At 38.5% G+C, this 24,221-nt stretch overlaps 1 protein-coding gene across 3 annotated transcripts in view; it reads right to left on the reverse strand.

Moving 5' to 3' along the window:
* ACSL4 (acyl-CoA synthetase long chain family member 4) overlaps positions 1 to 24,221 on the reverse strand; it is an 88,291-nt gene that overhangs the window by 60,991 nt on the left and 3,079 nt on the right. The window contains exon 1 of one of the 3 annotated variants that reach the window (XM_047843761.1): positions 3,621 to 3,625. The exons of the other annotated variants lie outside the window; for them this stretch is intronic. The gene's annotated coding sequence lies outside the window, so the exon portion shown is untranslated. Of the gene's footprint in view, positions 1 to 3,620; positions 3,626 to 24,221 lie in introns of those variants that run through there. 3 annotated transcript variants of the gene reach the window in all.

The following is a 24,221-nucleotide window of genomic DNA, read 5'->3' on the forward strand; positions in this document are numbered from 1 at the left end:
AAATTTATCATGTAATAGTGTAAAGAGTATGGAGATAATTCCAGACTGTCACAGACTAGAATGTTGCTTCATGGAAAAGTTATGTAACCTAAAACAAAATGTGTTTTAAAAATATTCATGATATCTCAATAAAGAGGTTTAAAAACCTCAAACATTACAAAATATAAAATACAAAGTGAAAGCATATTTTTTATTCAATCTTGTAGAAGTAAGAGCTTTTAATAGTATGGTGGGTACCCTTGGAGACATTTTTGTAAGCATATTCTAATACACTCACACATGCACAGCTTTTCAGCAAAAACTGAATCATACTATCTATACAGTGTGCAACTTTGTGAGTTCGAGCCCCACATCTGGCTCTGTGCTGACAGCACAGAGCCTCCTTGGGATTTTCTCTCTCTCCCTCTCTCTCTGCCCCTCCTCTGCTCTCTTACCCTATCTCTCTCAAAATAAATAAACTTTTTAAAAAAAGATGGAGACATACCAAAGGAACACAGGGGCCAACCCAAAAGAGCTCCCAATGGTCAAATCTGGGACAATTTGAACAAATAATGATAGTGTTAGCCTAAATCCCAAAGAATAAAATAAATATCCATGAGGGCATACTAATAAAAATAAATGATTGAATAAATAAGTACACAAGGGAGAAGGAACAAATATTCCTTATACAAAAATTCTAATTAACAAATGTGGAAGAAATAAAGGAAATAGAAAACCTGGTGAGTGAAAGTTTTAAAGTTAAAACTGGTCTCAAAGTATTATCCCCAAATATGTATTAATACAATATAATAAAGTTGAAGCATTTATAACATTTATTAACTACAAAGAGAAAAACTATAACTTTACTGTAGAGAAACACAATTGACATCACCTTAACTAGGTGATCAAGGTTACCATCACTGATAATAGGGCACATCGACATCACATACCCCTGACAGGACGCACTTAGAAGGAGACAACATTGCTTCTGTGGTATTCTTGCCCAAATTACATCATCTCAATCTAACCAAGAAAAAAAATTAGGTAAACCCAAATTAGGGACATTTTACAAAGTAACCAGTATTCCTCAAAGCTGTCAAGGTCGTAAAAGACAAAGACTGAGGAACTGTCATGGATTGGAACAAACTAAGGAGAGCTAGAGTCTTATACTAAATGAAATAAGTCAGAGAATGACAAATACCATGTGATTTCACTCATATGTGGAACTTAACAAACAAGCAAAGAGGAAAAAATGAGAGAGAGAGAGAGAGAGAGAGAGAGAGAGAGAGAGAGACCAAGAAACAGATTCTTAGCTATAGAGAACCATCTGATGGTTACCAGAGGGGAGGTGGGTGGGGGGCTGAGTGAAATAGACGATGGGGATTGAGGTGGGCACTTGTGATGAGCACAGGGTGATGAATAGAAGTGTTAAATTACTATATTATATATATGAAACTAATATAACACTGTAATCCTACTGGAATTGAAATTAAAAACTTAAAGTTAAAAAAAATGGAAGAGACTAAAGAGATACGGCAACTATATGAGAACCTAGATTGGATCCAGGAACAGAAAAAAGATGTTACCGGAAACACCGATGAAATTTAAACAAAGTCTGTAGTTTAGTTAATAGTATTATACCAATATTAATTTCTTAGTTTTAATTAATTGTACTATAATTACATAAAATGTTACCACTAGGGGGAGCTAGGTGAAGGATCCACGGAAATGATGTACTAGGTTTTGCAACTCTTTTGTAAAAGTTTAAAATTTATTCCCCTCAAAAAATTTTAATGCTCTATAAAATAGAATACATCATTTCACATTCCCACCAGGAATGTGTTAATATGCCCATTTCTCCACATCCCCTCTAACACTGCATTGAATTCTGTTCAACAGGCACCAAAAACACTTTTTTGATATTTTTCAATGGATGTATTAAATTATTTACAGTAGTCACTATATCTGAATTTCTTATATGAATGAATATGAATCAAATCCTTTGTCCATTTTTTCCACTTGATTATTCATTTTTTCTTAGTGATTCATAAGAAACCTTCATATATTAAGGAAATAAAGCCTTTGTCTGCAGTATTCTTCCCAATATAGTTTTTCTGTTGTTTTGGGTGCTTAGGGCCAAATATTGGTTCTCAAGTTTTAATAACACATATTGGTAGTCTCATTTGTGGCTTCTGGGTTGTTTTTCCACTTCAAGATTATAAAAATTATTTCCTCATAGTTCCTAAAAGTGTGATTGCCAAGTCAAAGGCAGATTAAAGGAAACTATTTATATATAATAAAAAATTATTTTCCAGAAAGGCTGTACCTATTTATATTTCCATCAGCAGCATTAAATATTTTACTATGAAATAATTTTTAATAGGAAAAATATCTGCCTTATTATTCCACCCAAAAGAAACCATTTATCACCTTGAAAAAATATATATCATATTCATATTCTCTGGAATTCTCCTGTGTCATAGACTTCATTCATGTCCTTCTTTCTACCCAGAATTCTGCTCAAAAGCCACCTTTTCTGGGATATCTTCACTGATACCTTGAGCTAACATTTCTTGCCTTCTTTTGAACTTCTACAGCTTTTCTCCAACAGCTTGAAACTTCTAACGTTTTTTTTAAATGTTTATTTATTTTTGAGAGAGAGAAAGAGAGACAGAGACAGAGCTCGAACAGAGGAGGCGGAGAGAGAGAGGCAGACACAGAATCCGCAGCAGGCTCCAGGCTCTGAGCTGTCAGCACACAGCCTGACGCAGGGCTTGAACCCATGAACTGTGAGATCATGACCTGAGCCGAAGCCAGACGCTTAACCTACTGAGCCACCCAGGCGCCCCAACAGCTTGAAACTTCTATTACATTACCTTGTATTATTTATGAATTTGCCTTAATCACTTATCTAAACAGTAAGCTCATTCAGGGCAAGGACTGCATCTTACTACCTCTGTATCCCACCTTGGCTTGAAAATAGCATCAAATACTTGTTGGAATGGACAAAATAAATAATCTAACACTTGTCAGAGAATACAGCTGGTTTAAGTCATTATTTTTTTTCCCTTCACAATTCATATCAGCCTTCACTTTATTTGTAACTATTTTTTTTATTAATGAAGTATGGTTGACAAAATGTTCTATTGGTTTCAGGTGTGCAACATAGTGGTTTGACATTTCTATACTATACTTAAGCTAGAATTTCTGTTTACATTATCATCTTCGGCAGATATTTGGTAACAAAAAACTACCATTATATTTTAGAATGATTATAATCACTTTTAGCCAAACAGAAAGTCCTTTGTTCTACTCCTAACTCAAAAATTATTCTTGTCAGTACCGGGAAGAACATATCACCCGTATATCCATGACAACAATGGATATCTCTTCACATAGTTAAATCTGCAGTATTCTGGGGTAGTTTCTTTGTTGTACTTTCTCGGTTTTGAAGCAATGCTTATTTATGCTACACCCATTGCCTTTACCCAAGCTCAAAGACAGAGTCTAGTTTCAATGCCAAGAGAAATACTCCAACTCTAGAATTATGTTACCACCCATTTTGGTATACAAATTCTCCCCCTATAATTAGTATCTTTACACACACACATACATTTAGTCTTACCATTAGTATGATAAACTTTATACACATGCGCATGCACACACACACATCTATGTAAACTCTGTGTGTGTGTGTGTGTGTGTGTGTGTGTGTGTGTGTGTATAAAAATAACAAGTACCTGAACTACAATATAGGTACTAGACTTCATCTGGAACAGAAAAATAAACTAGGTGTATATAAATTCCACTCCTTACTTATAAAGTTACAGATTTTTCAGAGCCAAAATAGGCATTAAAATGAGAGTAGTGAACTAGTCTCTAAAATGATTCTCTTCTCGGGGCACCTGGGTGGCTCAGTCAGCTAACCGTGCGACTTTGGCTCAGGTCATGATCTCGAGGTCTGTGGATTTGAGCCCCATGTCAGGATTGCTGCTGTCAGTGCAGAGCCTGCTTCATATCCCCTGTCTTCCTCTCTTTCTCTGCCCCTCCCCTGCTTATGCTATCAAAAACAAAAACAAATAAACATTAAAAATATGTACATTAAAAAAATTCTCTTCTCTCTCTTCTCCAAATGACCATAGGAGCTAAAATAAAGTCTACTTTCTAGAACATTAGGAAAGCATCTTATGTGCTTCCCTATGCAGGATAATTAAGAATTTCTTTCTCATCAGTATTGATTATTCTTTACTCTTGAGATGAATGTGAGAATATTAGAACACAGGGGCGCCTGGCTCAATCAGAAGGGCATGTAACGATCTCAGGATCATGAGTTCAAGCCCCACATTGGGTGTAGAGATTACAAAAATAAATAAACTTTAAAAAAAGAATATTAGAGAACAAAAAAGTTCCAATCCTTTCTGCTACCTAGGATTAAATTAACAACAGCATCAAGAGGGAAAAACACATCTTACTTAAAAGTTCTCAATACTCAATTGCATTTAAATAAGAATTTCTTTAAGTAACAAACACCAATAAATCCTTGTAAGGTCTGCCTAAACATATGGCTTCGCTATTATGAAACACCAATAGGGGAAAAAATGTTTTAACACATGAAAATTGCTGTCGCACTGGTAATTCTTGACTTGGGACCAACAATGTCATAACACTGATTTTTTAAACATTTTGGCCAAATAGATTGCATCATATCAAAAATTGGACATACCAAATCCCTTCCTTCCAAGTTTATTTAAGAAATGTTTTGATACACAGATGGTTCTGGATTTATAAGGCTTTCATTAAAATACTAAAGACCCAGGGGCGCCTGGGTGGCGCAGTCAGTTAAGAGTCTGACTCTTGATCTCAGCTCGGGTTATGATCTCACAGTTCGTGGGTGCAGGCCCCCCATCGGGTTCTGTGCTGATGATGTGGAGCCTGTTTGGGATTCTCTCTCTCTCCCCGTCTCTCTTTGCCCCTCCCCTGCTCTCTCTCTCAAAATAAATAAACTTAAAAAATTTTATAAAAAAAAAATACTACAGACCTGAACAATACTTGAATGCAGTGCTTGTTACTCTAAGTGATTCTCACCAGAAAGTACTCCAGTATAACAATTCAAACTTTCCAAAAATTCATGTAATTTTTTCCAGAAGTTACATTTTGTTTTTAAAGACAACAAAAGCATGAGTCTTAATAAACAGTATGCACACAAAGGGTAAGTCATAAACGATAAGCACTCATGGAGCAATAATTTTAGGAGGAAAAAACCTAGCACTTTCCCCTAAAGTTGAGATTGATAAACTACTTGAGGAAGGAAAAAATATATATTTTCAGAAACATAGACTCTTGGAGCTAAAATACAGTCTGTTTTGATGGTTCTCAAAGTATCCAGGGCCACCAACTCCTTGCACTACTAACTGTTGATATTATATACCCACTTTCATTTCACCAGGAATAATTTTTATTTACTAGAACAGCAATGTGTGGAAGTTCCATCAGAAGGAGTGCCAATTAAGAATAAAGAAAGTACTCAGTGCCGCCAAATATATACAAAAAGGCACTTTATATACTGTTGACAGAAGCATAAATTGGTACAAGCTTTACGGAAAGCAATTTGGAAATATGCCTCTTACATCATACTCCCAACCTAGTTATTTCACTTTCTACTTCTAGGAATATCCTAAGGAATTAATCAGAGGTGCACACACACAAAAACGTAGACAACACTCATCACTGTTATAAAAAGAACTGAAAAACAAAGAACTAATTGCAAATGCCCAAATGGATGGATATTGGTAAAATAACGATGCATCAATATAATTAAATACTACACACTCATCAAATACAGCACTGCCAAAGCGTATTTAAGGATATATTCAAGATATATACAGTTTCATTGGCTTAAGAGGAAACTTGAACAATAAATATCAACCTCTTCAAACGGTATGCAGACTACAAGCTGAAATGTTAACCCCACCCCCCCCCGAGGTTGTAGAATTATCAGTGATTTTTAGTTTTATCCTTATATTTTTCCTATCCTTTCTAAAACTTCTGCAGTGAACATATTAGTGTCATCATTTAATAAATAAGGAGAGAATAGAGCACTAGTCTTTCAATTAATTCTAGTGTGCATCTGTGTTTGTGTGTGTTGGGAAGTGACAATGAATAGGGCCCCTAAGGCATTTGGTGCTACTCAAGTGGGGAAGTGACACTGTAAAAGGATCCAAAAGTTGACTTCAACTGTGCTACCGAAAGATTAGACACTTGTTTCTAAACTACCTAGACTCAAAATAAAAGAAACTTCTTTTGCTCAAGAAACATAATCAACAAAGCAGAATAAAGTTCCTTTTTTCTTGCTATAACTACAATGTTAAATGTTCCCTAAAGCTAACTGTCCTCGTGGTCCCCTATGCCAAAATGTGACTAACAACCATTGACAACTATTGGCAAGTGAATGCACGCTATCAAAAAAGCAGACAATCCTAAGGGGTTCCACACAGAATGAAATACAAGTAACTTCCCAAAAGCCCAGGGTTCCACTCGCTTATCCTATTAAAATAAGCAGGAACTCAAATGCCAGAGGATATCTGCTTAAGATTTAATAGACACCCCGTCATACTTGCCAACTCTTCTGCTCTCATAAAGGAAAAGGGTTTTTGTCTGACCAGCATCAGCCCTCTAGGGGAAATCAAGGCCTTCTCTCCGAAAAGGTATCACAAGCAAAAGGCACCAAGTGGGGATCACCTCGTTGCCTTCCACTCAGGGGCTAAGAAGGATTTTGAAGCAAGGGCACTTCAGAACTGAAGTCTCCATCAGTATCCAGTTGTTTACAGCCTCAACTCTGGGACCAACTTCTCTGAACTTCAGAGTGTATCATCTTACCTAAGACTGACTTGCTTTAGACATTCCAATCAACTGTGATATCACATTACAAACGCGTACTCGCTTCAAAAAGAAGCAGGCAGAAAAGGCTGAATCATCTCTTTCCCTCAAAGTTTTCATTTCAAAATGTTTCAGGTAACAGTAAAGTATCATTAAGTAATCTCACTTCCTGTAAGGCCCAGACGGCTAGGAGTGTGTCCTGCAATAATCTCGAAAGGGCCTAGCAGCAGAGTCCACAATACTAAATACTATCATAAGAGTACAGCTGATACACATACGATTGCACCGCAACATATAATAATGTATCTACTTGAAAATTAATGTTTTTACTGTAAAGTCAAGGGAAAACGATCTGTGGCTGCTGGTTAACTCAACTGGGTTGACCCAGTGCTCCTGAAGCTAAGCCCACAAATTTGATGCTTATGTGAACAGGTTCAAATGATGGTGGTCACACTTGCCAGTCTGCCAGAGTCTGTCCCCTGGTTTACCTGTTGGCCCAGTGTAATTATTGTCAGAATCCTCACCCGTTTTTTGGCAAAAACATTCCTAGTGGTGACTCTAGTGATAACTCTAACTCTGGCCCCACAAAAGAACAAGGCAAGAATATATGCTACATCTGCAAAAGCCAACCTTCACTAGTGGAGAGAAATACAGACTCCTGATTAAATCCACTGTCATATACAAAAGGGCAGGTAAATGAAAGTACCAGCTTTGTGCCATTATGCATACATATGCGTACACACATGCACAATTCTTTATCCCCAGTGTTTCAACAATGTAAAATTATGACAATCTCAGTTTACATACAATGCAATATTTATAATCCAACTTCTGAAATCTAGATTAAAACCTTAATTGATAGGGGCGCCTAGGTGGCTCAGTCAGTTGGTTTAGCATCCAACTTGGACTCAGGTCATGATCTCATGGTTCGTGAGTTCGAGCCCCACGTTGGGCTCTGTGCTGACAGCTCGGAGCCTGGAGCCTGCTTCAGATTCTGTGTCTCCCTCTCTCTGCCCCTTCCCCGCTCAGTCTCTCTCTCTCTCAAAATAGACAACATTAAAAAAAAAATTCTAAACCTTAATTGATAAATTCAAACTGAAGTATTCAATTCCTCATCTTACAAAACACATGCTTATATTTTAAGTACATAAAAGGATAAATCACAACCACTATAAGATCTCTCCATTTATAGGTTCTTAATTTATGACTTTTAAAGACTATAGTCCTATTTAAAAAGTTGTGTTTACCCTTTAACTAACTTTAAAAGTCAGAGGAAAGGATATTGCCAAATTAACTGTAGCAATCAAGCAAAAATTCCAGCCTTGCAGGGATACATATTTTATTACTCATTCTTTTTTACAAAAAAAAAAAAACAACAACAAGTAATTATAACTTCCCATCAATGATTCTCTGGAAAATACAGGGTAGCAACCTTAGAGCTGCATATCAAATGAAGTACTTGGTTCCCAATCAATGGTAAAAGACCAAAGCAAGCCGGAGAGTTTCTGGGCTAACCCAGATGCTGTAAGCTTAAAGAATTTTTCACATGTTTATAAGTTCTGGCTCTTGGAATAGTCTGTGCCTAGTATAACCTCATATTCAGCTTAGTAAGAAAAATTGTATTTCACCTGGCCAATCTGAGAAAAAAGACCACAGATTAACAGGATAAGGTCCTATGCTTCATTGAAGGCTAAAGAAACAGCCCATGAAGCTCCAATGTAACACAATGCCCTGCTGAGAGGCAGTCTACCATGGTAGTTAGGAGCCAAAATGCTGGAGCCAGATGGCCTGGGTCCAGCTCCTGGCTGTGCCCCTTTCTAGCACTGGGTGACCTGGGGCAAGTTGTTTAACCTCTTTACCCCATTTGCCACAATTCTAAAATGGAGGAAGTACTATTACTACCTGTTGTGAGGACTTGTGTGAGGCTCAAATCAAGCTGATCTCACAAGCTCTGGCCATTATAAACTTTAGTTTTTCAGAAGAACCAAGCTTAATCTCTCACCTTGGAGTCTAATACATGCTTTTCCTTCTGCCAAGGACATTCTTTTCTCCCTTTTCCTGGCTTCCTTTAGGTCTTAGTTTAAATAGCACTTTTAAAAAGCCTTCCTTACCTCCCCACGTTACGTCAGGTGTCTCTGCTATTTGCTCTGCGGGCACCCATACAGCACAGTACTTAAACTTGTTCAAGTTTCTGTCCCCTTGCTGGGCTGTAAGCTCCTTAAAGGCAGAGGTCATGCCTGTCTTGATCCCCACTATAATCCACAGGACCTAGCACAGTACAGGTACACTGTAAATGCTTACCAAATAGTTTCTGGATGAACACGGGATGAATTAACAAGTCCTGCTACACAGAAGGGAAACTAAAGAATGACTTCCAAGTTAAATCTTTCACTCTTAGGTAGATGTGTATGCCTCTTCAAATCTGACCTATATAAAAGCGCTTCCCCCCATACAACTGAGAAGCTTGAAATTAAACACAAGAAGTGCCATATTCTGACAGAATACACACTTAATACCCATTTTGGGTAGGAATCAGGACTTCATAAGCAGACCAAATAACAGTCTATTCGGTGTGTTTATTTATTACTTCTTGACTAGTGTTCCAAAGCCTTTATTTAAATAGGGATTATCACTGCAAAGTTATATAGCTAGTATATGAAACCCAGCTAGTATAATGAAACCCAGAAGTGCCATTGGCATAGGTTGGGAGAAGAAAAGGAAGGGGAGACCATGAACATGGAAATGCATAAAAGAAAGGGGAAAGAATGAAAGTATTTGATATGTTGGAGGGTGGTAGAGAAACATGAGCCGTTCCTCTAAAAGGCACCACTGGGTGGCACCTGTGTCCCTGGCCATCCAATACAGATCTGCAATTAGAAGACCAAGCTGTCGGGCTATCTTGCAGAGAGCTTAGGTTGAATGTTCAGCAATTTTGAAGGGGGAGTGTGTGAACACTCTTGCCTGACAAAATGTGTCTGCTCACCATTCTAAATGCAGGCATACTCAGTAGAGTTAGAGGACAGGGATTCTCAGATGAATGAGAATGGAGGAGGAGAGCAGGAAGGGATCAGAATAACCTAGAAAGCTTTTTCTTTTCTTTTTTTTTTTATTTTGGAGAGAAACAGCATGCACGAGCAGGGAAGAGGGGCAGAGGGGAGAGAATCTTAAACAGGCTTCATGCTCAGCACAGAGCCCAATGCAGGGCTTGATCCCATGAGCCTGGGATCATGACCTGAGCTGAAATCAAGAGTCGGATGCTCAACCAACTGAGCCACCCAGGTGCCACCTGCCCACCCATTTCTTTTTTTTTTTTTTTTTTAGAAAGCTTTTCCAACTATTAGGCTGACCCATATAAAACTTCCAATAGTCAAAACCTGTTACGTTAAAAAAAACAGCAGTTTCAAATGATTCAACCTAATACACAGATATTTAGAATCACTCGCTTAATGAGCCATTGTTACTGAGACTAGTGTCCTATTTCTCAGGTTTATGGGCAGGGCATTAAGAACACATGCATAGTTTGGCCTTAAGGCATGAAGAATTAAGCTCAGAAATGGAAACAACAAAATGTCTTAAGGGTAGGGAATAAATTAAACTATGTTAAAAGCATTAGATGAGGAAAAATGTAAACACAAAAAATGCTATATTAAGTGTAAAAAAGCAAATTACAACACAGTTTGTAACTTGTCTCTTAAGGAAATATGAATAGTTTTTTTTTTTTTGTAGGGGGGGAATGTTCTATAGGGAATATATTCTCTATAGAAAAAAATATGGAAGGATGTGTATTAAAAATATCAGTAGTTATCTCCTTGTAGGGGGATTACCCATATTTTGTCTTTTTATCTAAACAGGTTTTTTACAATATGGGGCGCCTGGGTGGCGCAGTCGGTTAAGCGTCCGACTTCAGCCAGGTCACGATCTCGCGGTCCGTGAGTTCGAGCCCCGCGTCAGGCTCTGGGCTGATGGCTCAGAGCCTGGAGCCTGTTTCAGATTCTGTGTCTCCCTCTCTCTCTGCCCCTCCCCTGTTCATACTCTGTCTCTCTCTGTCCCAAAAATAAATAAACGTTGAAAAAAAAATTTTTTTAAATAAAATAAAATAAAAAAAAAAACGTGTAACAATTTCAGATCCTGGTACAGAAAAAAAAAAAAAAAGACTGGTAGAAAAACTAGAGAAATCCAAACAAATTGCACAGTTCAGTTATGAGTACTATACCAATGTTACATTAAATGTTAACATTAAGGGGGAGCCAGGTAAAGATATACAGAACCAGTGAACTATGTTTACAAATCTGCTGTAAATCTAAAATTGTTCCAAAATGAAGCACTGTTATTTTTTAAAAATAAGCCATCTAGTAAGATCACATTTGAAAAATCTAGAAGAAAAAATGCATTTGGTTAAGAGATCCTGACATATAAACAAGAATATGTTGTAATAAAACTTCTTTGACAGTAAGTCCCTATGCCCTCTATCATGACAACAGAAAGGTGTGAAGATTATTACACCACATGGCCTCTCCTGAATATGATAGTGATGTCACCCTATTGTGCACAGACTCACTGATGCAGGAAACAAATGGTTCAGTCTCTCTTTTCTTTGATTTTATAATCATCATTGCTGAAAACTAACCACCATAATAACATTTCTATTTGAGGAAAGTAATCAAAAATACATATAGCCGGTAACAACCAATTTCCTTTGTAATGTTTTAATTTTTTTAACGTTTATTTATTTTTGAGACAGAGAGAGACAGAGCATGAATGGGGGAGGGTCAGAGAGAGAGGGAGACACAGAATCTGAAACAGGCTCCAGGCTCTGAGCTGTCAGCACAGAGCCCGACGCGGGGCTCGAACTCACAGACCGTGAGATCATGACCTGAGCCGAAGTCGACCGCTTAACCGACTGAGCCACCCAGGCGCCCCTGTAATATTTTTCAAAACCTAGTTTCTTAAAACCTGGGTGGTCACAGGTGCATGCACATTCATCTGTTCAAAAACAGATCTGTTCAAACATCTGTTCAAAACGTATTCCGTGAGCATATACTCATCGAGCTCACTATTCAATAGATAATATTGTAAGTGGACATTAGACTAACACTGAGAGCAGACATATAGGTAGAATCGGAAAGGAGGTCGCCTATGAGGCAACCCTTGACCCTATAATAATGGCCCAACCAGACAATTACATACTTTTTTAAAAGCTAATAATAATAGCTACCCTCTGTCCAGTTATGTACCTATTACTGCTTAGGTATTCATTGGCTTGCCTAAAATGTACTTTTTAAAAACTTCTTTCAAATACTGGGGCAAGGAAAAGTCTGCAAAGCCAAAACATGAAAGCAAGGTTCTGAAAAACAATCAAGGAAAATGCAGAGCTGGAAAACACAAACCAGAAACTGAAACTCCAGATCGATTTCACCTCTAGACGACTTGCCAGCTTTTACAAATGACACTGCCTTTTGGCTACACCACTACTCTGGCAAACATAAAATTTGGAATAGGCTAGTTCCACTGTGGAACATATCTAACAGAGGTTTTATTACTTGGGAGGTTTCATTACTTAAGAATTTAAAACGCCTCAAAGTAAGGAAATTATGCACAGGATGAGATCTGCAAAAAGCATCTCAAAAACAGATTTAAAGGGGCACCTGGGTGGCTCAGGTGGTGAAGCATCCGACTTCAGGTCATGATCTCACAGTTTGTAAGTTTGAGCCCCGCGTCAGGCTCAGTGCCTCGACAGCTCAGAGCCTGGAGCCTGCTTGGGATTCTGTGTCTCTCTCGCTCTCTCCCCCTCCCCCACTCGTGCTCTGTCTCTCTGTGTCTCTCAAAAATAAACATTTTTTAAAAAATTAAATAAAACAGATTTAAAGAGAAGCAGCAGAGCACTAAAAACTCCCAAGGAGAGCAGAGTCTTTCTCCTATCTCCGTGAAACACTACTGCTTAAGGAGGGGTACTATGTGTCATATAAAGGTCAGCTAAGAAACTTGCTATAAGGTTAACAGCGCTGATATTTCCTACTAACAGGTACTGCCATTTATCCCTGAAGCATTTAACTTGTGCTGCATCTGCAATGTAATGTGCCTATAAGACACCCTGTTGCAATTACTTCTGAAACATTTAATCTAAAATATGTCATTTTTTAATGTTTATTTTTGAGAGAGACAGAGAGAGACCGAGCCTGAGTGGGGGAGGGGCAGAGAGAGAGGGAGACAGAATCTGAAGCAGGCGCCAGGCTCTGAACTGTCAGCCCAGAGTCCAATGCGGGGCTTGAGCTTACAAACCACGAGATCGTGACCTGAGCCGAAGTTGGACGCTTAACCGACTGAGTCACCCAGGTGTCCCGCTTTTTTGTTTTGTTTTGATGTTTAAAATATATCAGCTTTAAACTAGGTTATAATTCAATCCTCCTTTAAGCATCTGTAACCAATCTGAGCAGCAGTAAACCATAAGAAGGCAGTTTGCTTTTGTATGTACATGGGCCAATCTGCTGCTTACTCTTCCTCAAAAGCAAAACCAAGGTCAACCCAGAGGAAGGTCTGAAAGCAATAGCTCTCTGTTACTATACATCTTCGGGTCTGATACTTATGTGACAGTGGCTTACAGGCCAGATTTTTAAAGAATAAGAAAAGGGATTATCCAAGCACTTCCAACACCTCTATCTTAGGGTTTCCAGGGTTGCCGTGCCTGTAAGTAGAAGAGGAAGGCAATGAGGTTCAGTGCCTGGTGCCAAGCCCAGGCAACATCCTGCTCTTTCAACAGCGATGAGGCAGTGCCGGTAAAAGCAGGAAAAAAAAATTTTTTTAAAGGTCTAGCAATAGCAGAACGTGGCTCCAGACCTGGCCAAGTACCAAATTCAACACAAATTCTAAAAGTTCAGAATATCATTCCACAGAACAATTTTATGCAACCCAAATATGTAACTATGCCACTCTGAAATGTCACTGATTTTCTTTCACACAGGGAGAGGTCAGCAGCAGAGGCAGCAACAAATCTTAAGAACTGATTTTGCATCCTAAACAAAGTCTGAATCACTCTCCCCAAAGCAGAAGAAACTTTTTCTCATGATTTCATCACAAAATGTTGTAACATCCAGAGGAGAATGGACACAGAAAATTACCTTAGTGGTACATTAGAAAAGAAGAAATCAAGTCCAGGTTGAGAAACAGTTCTTTCGGCCAAAATTAGCTGCTTCAAAAGGAATCGCTTGCGTATGGCTGACAGATGGTAACTAGACATTGTGGTGATCATTTTGCAGTGTATACAAATGTCAAATCACTATGTTGTACACCTGAAACTAACACAATATTGTGTGCAACTCTAAAAATAACAAAATAAAGGATACATCTTTGATTACCTACTCAATGAAACAATAATCACACCTTTGAAAAAAGACAAGACTTTTGTCTCAATTGTGCAGATTTCCACTGGAGACTGTGGTATCACCAAAATAAACACAGCAGGGCTTCTCAATATACTCCTAGCTTAAAGAACCCTATAGGCTACAACTTGTTTTTAAAATATGTCTTTAGAGGGAGCGCCTGGGTGATTCAGTCGGTTAAGCATCCAACTTCAGCTCAGGTCATGATCTCACGGTTCGTGGGTTCAAGCCCCACATCCAGCTCTGTGCTGACAGCTCAGAGCCTGGAGCCTGCTTCAGATTCTGTGTCTCCCCCTCTCTTTGCCCCTGCCCTGCTCACACTCTCTGTCTCTCAAAAAATGAATAAACGTTAAAATATATATATTAAAATATGTCTTTAGGGGCGTCTGGGTGGCTCAGTTGGTTAAGCATCTGACTTTGGCTCAGATCATGACCTCACAGTTCATGGGTTCGAGCCCCAGGTCAGGCTCTCTGCTGACAGCTCAGAGCCTGGAGCCTGCTTCGGATTGCATGTCTCCCTCTCTCTCTGCCCCTCCCCTGGTTGCTCGCTCTCTGTCTCCCAACAATAAATGTTCATTTAAAAAATTTTTTAAATAAAATAAAATAAAATATGTCTTTGCAGCACCAACTGAAGTTGAGATCCCTGGTTTTCAAACCTTAAGGTACACTCTGGGTATAGATCATATATTCACTGCCTCCTCCCACTCCTTTGGCAATGTCCGAGTATAGCATCCACCTCCTCTTTCCTGCCTGCAGTGCCCTAAGTGACAGGTCCCTTCACTCAAAGGCGGGGAGGCAGATGGCCAATCTTCCCCAGTTGAGGACAACTAGAAACAAGATTGTACATAAGCACTTTCACCCTAAGAGGTTTAAAAAAACTGCCATCTTCAGGGTTAGGGGCTTGTTGAGAAAAAGATCAGCTGTCTGAAAGTTGTGTTAGTGTTAGGACAGCTCTCCCATTTCACCAAATGTTATCATTGCAAGCATAGGCCAATCACTCTACACAAACATTTCATGTAACCAAAGAACAAGGACATAAATGCAGGCTACCATAGAGATGAGAAAGGGAGTGGGTGACTATCTGGGCACTGGTCTGTCTTCTTCCAAGGGCCAGGGTGCCATGGTTATGGCAGTCTCCAGGGTGAGCCCAACGCTTATGGTTATGGCAGTCTCTAGGGTGAGCTCACAGAGCTAGGATTCGAGACAGCCAGCAGGGCTGTGCCATTTTAAGCCCACTGAATAATCTGTATTCCTGGGGTCAAGAATCATCCCTCATTCACTTCTACCCACCCAGTCCCCAAAGAAATGCTGTGAAAGTGAGGTGGGGGAATTCTATTTCAAAACAGAAATTAAAAAAACGAGGCAGAGGTTTCATGAAGATTTCCATTTTGCAGCTGTCTCTTCTAAAACTACCTTAAAGGAAGGCGCCTGGGTGGCTCAGGTGGTTAAGTGTCTGACTCCTGATTTCAGCTCAAGTCATGATCTCACGGTTCTGGAGTTCGAGCCCCGCATTGTCAGGCTCCACACTGTTAGTCTTGGGTGTGTGTATGTCTCTCTCTCTCTCTCCCTCCCTCCCTCTCTCAAAACAAACAAACTTAAAAATAAAACTCCTTTAAGGGATACCACTTGTAAAGAATAAATTATTTGGGGGATATTTCCTAAAGAAAGCTACTGCCCTGCAAACATTTTAATACTCAACAATCTCTTGGTGGTCAAGAGAATATTAAAATTAGTTAATTTATATACATATATAAATACGTATATAAATTAAAAATCTGCTTCCACATAAAAATCCCGGGCTCTATACTTGGCACTAAAAACAAACTCTAGGAATACAAAAATTTCTGGGGGAAAATTTAGAGTTGTACAACATCCTTATGAGTTCAATCATTTTTCTTAAAAATGTGTAACGTAACTGTATTTGAATGGATATGCCAATGCTTACACTTCTATTTGGGGAAATAAACACCACATAGCTTCCCATCTGCGGCTTGCTATAATTCACCAACAGTGAGCCTGAACCCTGCACCTTTTCTAATTTCCATAAAACTACTTGCTTCACAGAAATTCTAATGGACTCCTGGTAAGGAACTGCCTGGGCACCAAGGGAATCCCAAATATTTTCCCAAAGACTTTAAAACATCTTAGACCAACCCTGCAATTGACCAAATGCTGAAGGTTTCTGTGGCTCCAGGTATGAGAATACTGATTTCCCTGGTCTGCTTTTCTCTTTTCTGCTCTACTTGTCTGAAACACATTCAGCTAGTTCTGCCCAGTTTGACCCCTTGGTCCAGTTGTGATTTTTCAACTCTTCTTTTAAGCTACTTCTCAACTTAGTTATCTTCAGTGGTCATGTGGAACATAGAATCTTTTACTTGGATTCACCCCATGAGATATTGGTAAGGGTCCTGTCTTCTCTTCTGTGTTCAAAGCCACAACTGAATTTTAAGCCCGTTGACCAAGTTGCTGTTTCCTGTGTGAGGGAAGTTTGCAGTTTTCAGTTCATTTGAGAAGCAGAAACAACTAACATATTCCGGGCATAGTGATGATCACCATCTCAACAGTAAGAGCTCTGCTCGTTTCTCCAGATTTTCTTTTATGACTCATCACTCAGGTACCCCAAGGGGAGTGGTCCTTCAAAACCCTGTCATTACTTTTTTATAGCATTAAAATACGTTAACCACATATTAAAGGTAATAAACAGAATACCTAAGAGAAAACAGTAATGTTTCCAACACCCTCTGTAATAGCCGAATCTTGCAAGCTCCCCTCTCATTAATCAAGTAATACAGAATGTCTATCCTGACTCCTGTGTAAAATCTGCTACCCTGACAACCCCGATGACAGAAAAAATCCTGGTAATGCAAACTCAGTTTCCAAAAAGCCAAGATGCGCAGCTTTCAAGAACAGTGACGCTGTTCCGATCGCCATAACAAAAACACGAGCAGGAACGCCGTTGGTCTTGACATTCATGCTATTGTCTATGGAGTAGACTCTTCTTCTGGTACTCTACTGCATTCATTAAAAATGGCTAAAGTTATCAAAAAGTATTCAGTGTAATGTAAACTAAGGTATTTCCACCTCTAAATCCACAGCACAAACCCGGAAGAGGTTATAAAGGAACCTTCGATGGATGTGCTTAATAAGTGCTTCAGGAGGACATGAGAGAGAATACATGACATACTTGCCCAAATCAAACTTGATCCTCCAACACGGTTCTCATAATATTCAATTTTATATACCACAGACTGAGATGCCACAGAGATTCATGCTGCTACAGATAACCTAGGCTTTCTTCACTTTTATAGGTTGTAAAAGAATACAAGTATGCCCACACCTTTGCCAAAAATTAGAGCAGCTGGGTGTTCTATGAGTCAAAGCAACTGTTCAAGCTCAATTTTAAAATCCTTATTAAAACCAAACTCCACCGAAGACAGATTGCTAATGACATTTTGATATATCACACAATTACACATCATTACTAGTAACTACAATTTAAAGAACGTGTTCATGGTTAAATTCAAAACAGAACTGAACTGGTTCAACATCGAGAATTTAAGTGTTTTTTAATGTTTATTTATTTTTGAGAGAGAGAGAGAGAAAGACAGAGCATGAGTGGGAGAGGGGCAAAGGGAGGGAGACACAGAATCCGAGGCAGGCTCCAGGCTCCAAGCTGTCAGCACAGAGCCTGATGCAGGGCTCGAACTCATGAACAGTGAGATCATGACCTGAGCCAAAGTTAGACACTTAACTGATTGAGCCACCCAGGTGCCCCAACATTGAGAATTTTAAAATTCCTTGGTTATTTGTGCTTTTTTTAAAAATTTTTTTAATGTTTATTTTTAAGAGAGAGAGAGAGAGAGAGAGAGAGCAGGGGAGGGGCATAGAGAGAGGGAGACACAGAATCTGATGCAGGCTCCAGGCTCTGACCTGTCAGCACAGAGCCTGACACCGGGCTCAAACCCATGAACTGTGAGATCATGACCTGAGCCAAAGTTAGACGCTTAACTGATTGAGCCACCCAGGTGCCCCAACATTGAGAATTTTAAAATTCCTTGGTTATTTGTTTTTTAAAAAAATTTTTAATGTTTATTTTTAAGAGAGAGAGACAGAGTGTGAACAGGGGAGAGGCATAGAGGGAGACACAGAATCCAAAGTAGTCTCCAGATTCTGAGCTATCAGCACAGAGCCTGACGCAGGGCTCAAACTCAAAAACTGAGATCATGACCTGAGCTGAAGTCGGACACTTAACTGACTGAGCCACCCAGGTGCCCCTTGGTTATTTGTTTTTAATTTTTTAAATGTTTATTTATTTTTGAGAGAGAAAGAGAGAGGGAGACAGAGAGTGAGCAGGGGAGGGGCAGAGAGAGGGAGACACAGAATCTGAAGCAGGCTCCAGGCTCTGAGCTTCCAGCATAGAACCTGACGCGGGGCTCAAACCCACAAACCATGAGATCATGACCTAAGCCAAAGTTGAACGCTTAACCGATTGAGCCACCCAGGCGCTCTAAAATTCCTTGGTTATTTACTTTTGGTGACCACGGATTTTTTTTTTTTTTTTTTGGTAAGATTATAGTTTTCCCTAGAAACCAGTTATTTTAACTGGAACACTATTTACATGGCAGTGTTTTTCTTTTCCCAACAAAATGTCTTTTTCACTTATTCATAACTACCAATCATGAAAGATGCTCACACAATAGTGCCAAGTTGAAGAAAGCAAATTACAAATTGGTATATACAGCAAGAACCCATTCTTGTATAAAGACATGGTTGCACATGACCATACACATGTGCATGTGTGTGTGCAAGTACCCATACATGTGTGTACACAGTTTTGTGTGCACAAGCATATATACCCAAAAGTTGATAATAGATCTCTCTCTGGGTATGGAATTACAGTGATTTTATTCTTTATACTTACACGTTCAGTGCAGAAAGTTAGAAAATACAAATAGTACTTTAACAAAGAAAGAAGTTACCCTAAAAAAAAAAAAACAACAAACCTCTGTGCTCACTAAACACAGGGCACTACATTTCTAGTACAGTGTCATCGTATAATGCATAATAACGGGATCATAAGTATCCTCCAGTGTGTAAATGTTCCATACTATTATCTGTATAATTACTATCAAAATAGTAATCACAAAGTTAGAAATTCACTAGAGAATTGTACAGGGTGAAAAATAAACATATCCCTTATACTGCCTTTCGTTAGCAACACTGCCTTTTCCCCCAGAGGTAACCACTCATGGTATGTATCAATCAGACCTTTTTGTATTATCCATACACATAAGGAAGGTTCTGTTTGCTTTTAGAAAAATGGAATCACGGTATATGAAGGGTGCAGACTCCCTCCTTCCCCTCCCTCCTTTAACAACGTACTTTGGAATTCCTGTGTCAGTTTACATAGGTTTGAAGGGGTTTCTTTCCTTCAAACACCCTATGGTATTCCATAGAACAGCACATTATTTAAATCATTCCTCTATTGATGGATATTCAGGTTGCTGTTAAGTTTTCACTATTATGACCAGTTTCAGTGAAACCTTATACATATCTAGTTTCCTAACAGTATTGCTGCATCAAAATATACCGTACATTTTTAAAAAAATATATGTACATTTTAAAATGAGAGGATTTGGGTATTTTTTTTATCAAGAAGCCATACAATTTGTACTCTAAGTAACAGTGTATGACAGTGCCCATGTCTTTGCTAAAAGTGGATATTATATTTAGTTTTGCCAATGTATTTGGTGAAAAGTGGTTTTCATTTCCTTAATTACTAGAGGGAATTTGAGCATCCTTTTTTCTTATTCATCATTTTTATTTCTTTTTCTCAGAAATGACAATTCATAACCCTCTGCTACTTTCTCTAATGTGTGCCTTTTTCTTATTGACTTGTAGGAGCTTTTTATATATAACGGATATTACATAGTAAAAGTCTTTTTCATAATAGGTGAAAGATTTATGTGATCTGAAGAGAAGAAAACAGAGTATATAGCAGAATCCTTTTAATCTAATGTTAGTTAATTAGTTAATCGAAACAGTTGATTAATCAAAAGTGTCAATTAAAATAAACAATCATAAAAATATGCACATGACAAACATTTCATCTTCATTAGTAGTAAATGTACACCCATCAAACTTTTTTTAAAAATTTTTTCTATGTTTATTTATATTTTGAGAGAGAGAGAGCACAAGCTGGGGACGGCAGAGTGAGAGGGAGACACAAAATCTGAAGCAGGCTCTAGGCTCTGAGCTGTCAGCACAGAGCCCGATGCGGGGCTCAAACTCACGAGCTGTGAAATCATGACCTGAGCCGAAGTCAGACGCTCAACCAACTGAGCCATCCAGGAGCCCCCAACTCATCAAACTTTTGATACAGGGCCAGGAGGCCAAGAGGCCAAGAGGTTTTTTTCTTTAACTCCAGGCCCACTGATTGTAAACATTTTTAAACTGAATTCTTAGAAAATGTAGAACTTCAAAGAATTTAAAAGACACTTACAAAGCACAATGAGAGAAGAAACACTTAGATTTTATAATTTTTTTATATAAATCTTTAATCTTACCCACACTTAACTGAATGGTAGTAACTTGCTTTCATCAAGTCTCCAAAACACTGGATTTGTTTTGTTATAATGACTTGAATGTAACTATCACCCAACTTCAACAATTATCCACATGTGCTGACTTTTCTTTCCTTTACCACTGGATGCACTCCATACTTCCACCCCATCCCCCCAGACATCATATCATCTGTGAATTTTCACAGGTTAAGTATCAATAGCATTTGTTCTAATGGTAGGTCCTCAAGCATACTGGCACACTAGAGACCAACCTACTAAATCCCAAGTGTTCAGTGCAGTGTATTTTACAAAGGAAATGAAGAGCATCATGTAATGTGGTAGGTCAGTTAAGAAGTCAATTAAAGCTTCTATCACATATGTAAATGGTATTTTCCCCTAGTCTGTCTCTTACATTTTAACTTTGTTACAGTTGTCTTATGCTTTCCAGAAAAGCATTAAATATACAGTTAAAATTTTAAACTACACCCTTAATTTCTTTCTGTATATGATGTGAGGTAGGGATCCATTTCTTTCCAAATATACGGCCAACTGTCCTAACTCAATTTCCATTTTCAACATCACCCACAGGGTGTTTAAAAAAAACAAAACTAAAGTGTCAATTTCTAACGGACAAAAGAAAGCTATGCAAACAAAACAGTAAACCAACAGTCTAAGTTGAGCTTGATAAGATCAAACTCCTATGTATTTAAAGGTTTAGGAGCCAGAGCAACAGCACTGCTGTACCAGGCTCTGTCATTACCACTCTGGCTTACAGTTAGGATCGCCAAAGGACATCAAAAAAGGGATGGACATCTCTCTGAATCTCATGGGTTGCCCTACCTGAAAATTTACATCACAACGAAATAGCCCACTTAACAAGAACAACAAAATCAACTTTCCCAACCCTCTGTCCATTCCTTAATGCTGCTCCTGGACCCAAAAGCCTTGTAGACATAGGAAAGAAAATGAATACACTCTTCTGAACCACAATTTCCCATAGAAGTGTAACTAAAAAGTGCTAAAAGACAAGGTGAACTTTGTTAAATTTCCTTTATAACTCAGAGATGTGATAATTTAGAAGGCTGTTTTATCTCTGGGCAAACTTTTTCTGGAAAGGACCAGAGAGTAAATAGGCTTTCAGAGCCATACATTCTCTGTTTTGACTCTGATGTTGCATTTTGAATGCAGCCAGACAATACATAAATGAGTGGATGTGAATGTGTTCCAACAGAAGTTCATTTATAAAAATAGGGTAGGATTTGGACACCAGCACTGTTTTGCCAGCCTTTGCCTTATACCAATGATTGACCTTTATCAAGTAGGAATCCACTACCCTAGCTGTCTACTCTTCTGAGCAAATATGGTGACACTGAAGAGACAAGTAATAATTTCAGTACCACCTTACAGAAATAAATACTCTCAAAATTAATCACTACCCTTTTCCTGTAACTTCTTCTCATAATTTGAGCACATCCATTTTTCAAAGTATCAAATTGTAAGTCACCTTAAAGCTAATGCTTATTTTTAAACAAAACGAACACTAAGTGGCTACTATACAAGGAAAGCAATAGTCTAGACATACACATTCAAAAGTCTGGTATTCATTATTCTGAGAATCAATAGTGAGTATAAAAAGCCTCTTAAGTATATGGTCATGATTTGTGACCTCACTACTGAGAACATAGAAGTTAACTTTTAAAGTATGTTTAAATGAGAGCCCAAATTTGTTCTTTGGATCACTTAACAGAAACCTTGATTTAAAAACCATACATACTCTTTTACCCAGTTTTAATTTAGAAAGTGAAACCAAAAATCGCCTTGGCACATCTGCATCTCTTTAATTTTAAAATATTAATTTTAACACTTCACAGCCTGGTTGAGGCAGAAATTATATTTTCAAGGCACAAAAGATGGCAGCCATTTTAATATGGCAAGAGCATGTGTGAGTATGTATTCACACTCGAAGCCATCAAGGCAACTTATTCACAGAATGCATTTGAGCTCCAGGATTGCTGAAAAGGAAAACTGTTTACACTGCTTACAGAAATACTGAGTGTTATGCAGACCAGCAAGGAATAAAATTAAGGGACAAAGGCACACCAGACCCCTGGACACCCAAGGCACCATCCACAAAAGGAAAAATTGATAAACTGGACCTCATCAAAATGAAAGGCTTTTGTTCTTTGAAACTCCCTGTGAAGCAGATGAAAGACAAGCTATATAGACTGGGAGAACATTATTTGCAAGCCACGTACCTAACAAAGGACTAGTATTTAGAATATATAAAGAACTTTCAGAACTCAACAGTAAAACCAAAAACAAAACAAAAAAATAAATAAATAAATCCAACTAGAAAATGGACAAAATATGTGAACATACATTTCACCAAAGAGGATACAGAGATGGCAACTCAGCACATGAAAAGATGTCCAACGTCATTAGCTATTTGGGAAATGCAAATTAAAACTATGACAAGATATCACTAGACAGCAATCACAATGGCTAAAATATAAACTAGTAACCACAGCAGCTGGCAAGGATGAAAAGCATTCATTCATACGTTGCTGGTGGTAATGTAAAGTGCCACTCTGGAAAACAATTTGGTAGTTGCTTTTAAAATGAAACATACAGGTGCCCGGGTGGCTCAGTTGGTTAAGTGTCCAACTCTTGATTGGCTCAACTCATGATCTCATGGTAGTGGGATCGAACCCTGTGTCAGGTTCTGTGCTTGGCATGGAGCCTGCTTGGGATTCTCTCTCTCCCTCTCCCTCTCCTGCTCATGCTTGTGCGTGCTCTCTCTCTCTCTCTCTAAATATAAATAAAAATAAACAAATAAATAAAATGAAACATGCAACGACCTTACAACCAGCAACTGCACTCTTGGGCATGTATCCCAAAGAAATGAAAACTTATGTTCACACAAAAAGCAGGACACAATTGTTCACAGAAGCTTTATTTATGATAGGTTAAAAAGGAAAAAATAAAAATAAAAAACCATGAACCAACCAGATGTCCTTCAACTGGTGAATGGTGAAACTGGGGCACATCTACACCATGGAATAGGACTCAGCAATGAAAAGGAACTGGATACTAGAGTCCCTACGTGAATCTCCAGGGAATTACTCTGAGTGGAAAAAAAGCCCATCTCAGAAAGTTACATACTGTCTGATTCCATTTATATACCATTCTTGAAATGACAAAATTATAGGCATGGAAAACAGATTTGTGGCTGCTTGGGGCCAGCGAGGGAGGGGGACTGCTGTGGCTATAAAAGGGCAACACCAGGCATCCTTGTGGTGATGGAACTGTTCTGTATCTTTACTGTGGAGGTGGTTACATGAATTTACCCATGCGATAACACTGCACAAAACTAAATACACACACCCAAATGACTGCATGTAAAACCAGTGATCTCTGATTCAGGTGG

Source organism: Prionailurus viverrinus, chromosome X, assembly GCF_022837055.1.
Source record: "Prionailurus viverrinus isolate Anna chromosome X, UM_Priviv_1.0, whole genome shotgun sequence".
NCBI lineage: Eukaryota > Metazoa > Chordata > Mammalia > Carnivora > Felidae > Prionailurus > Prionailurus viverrinus.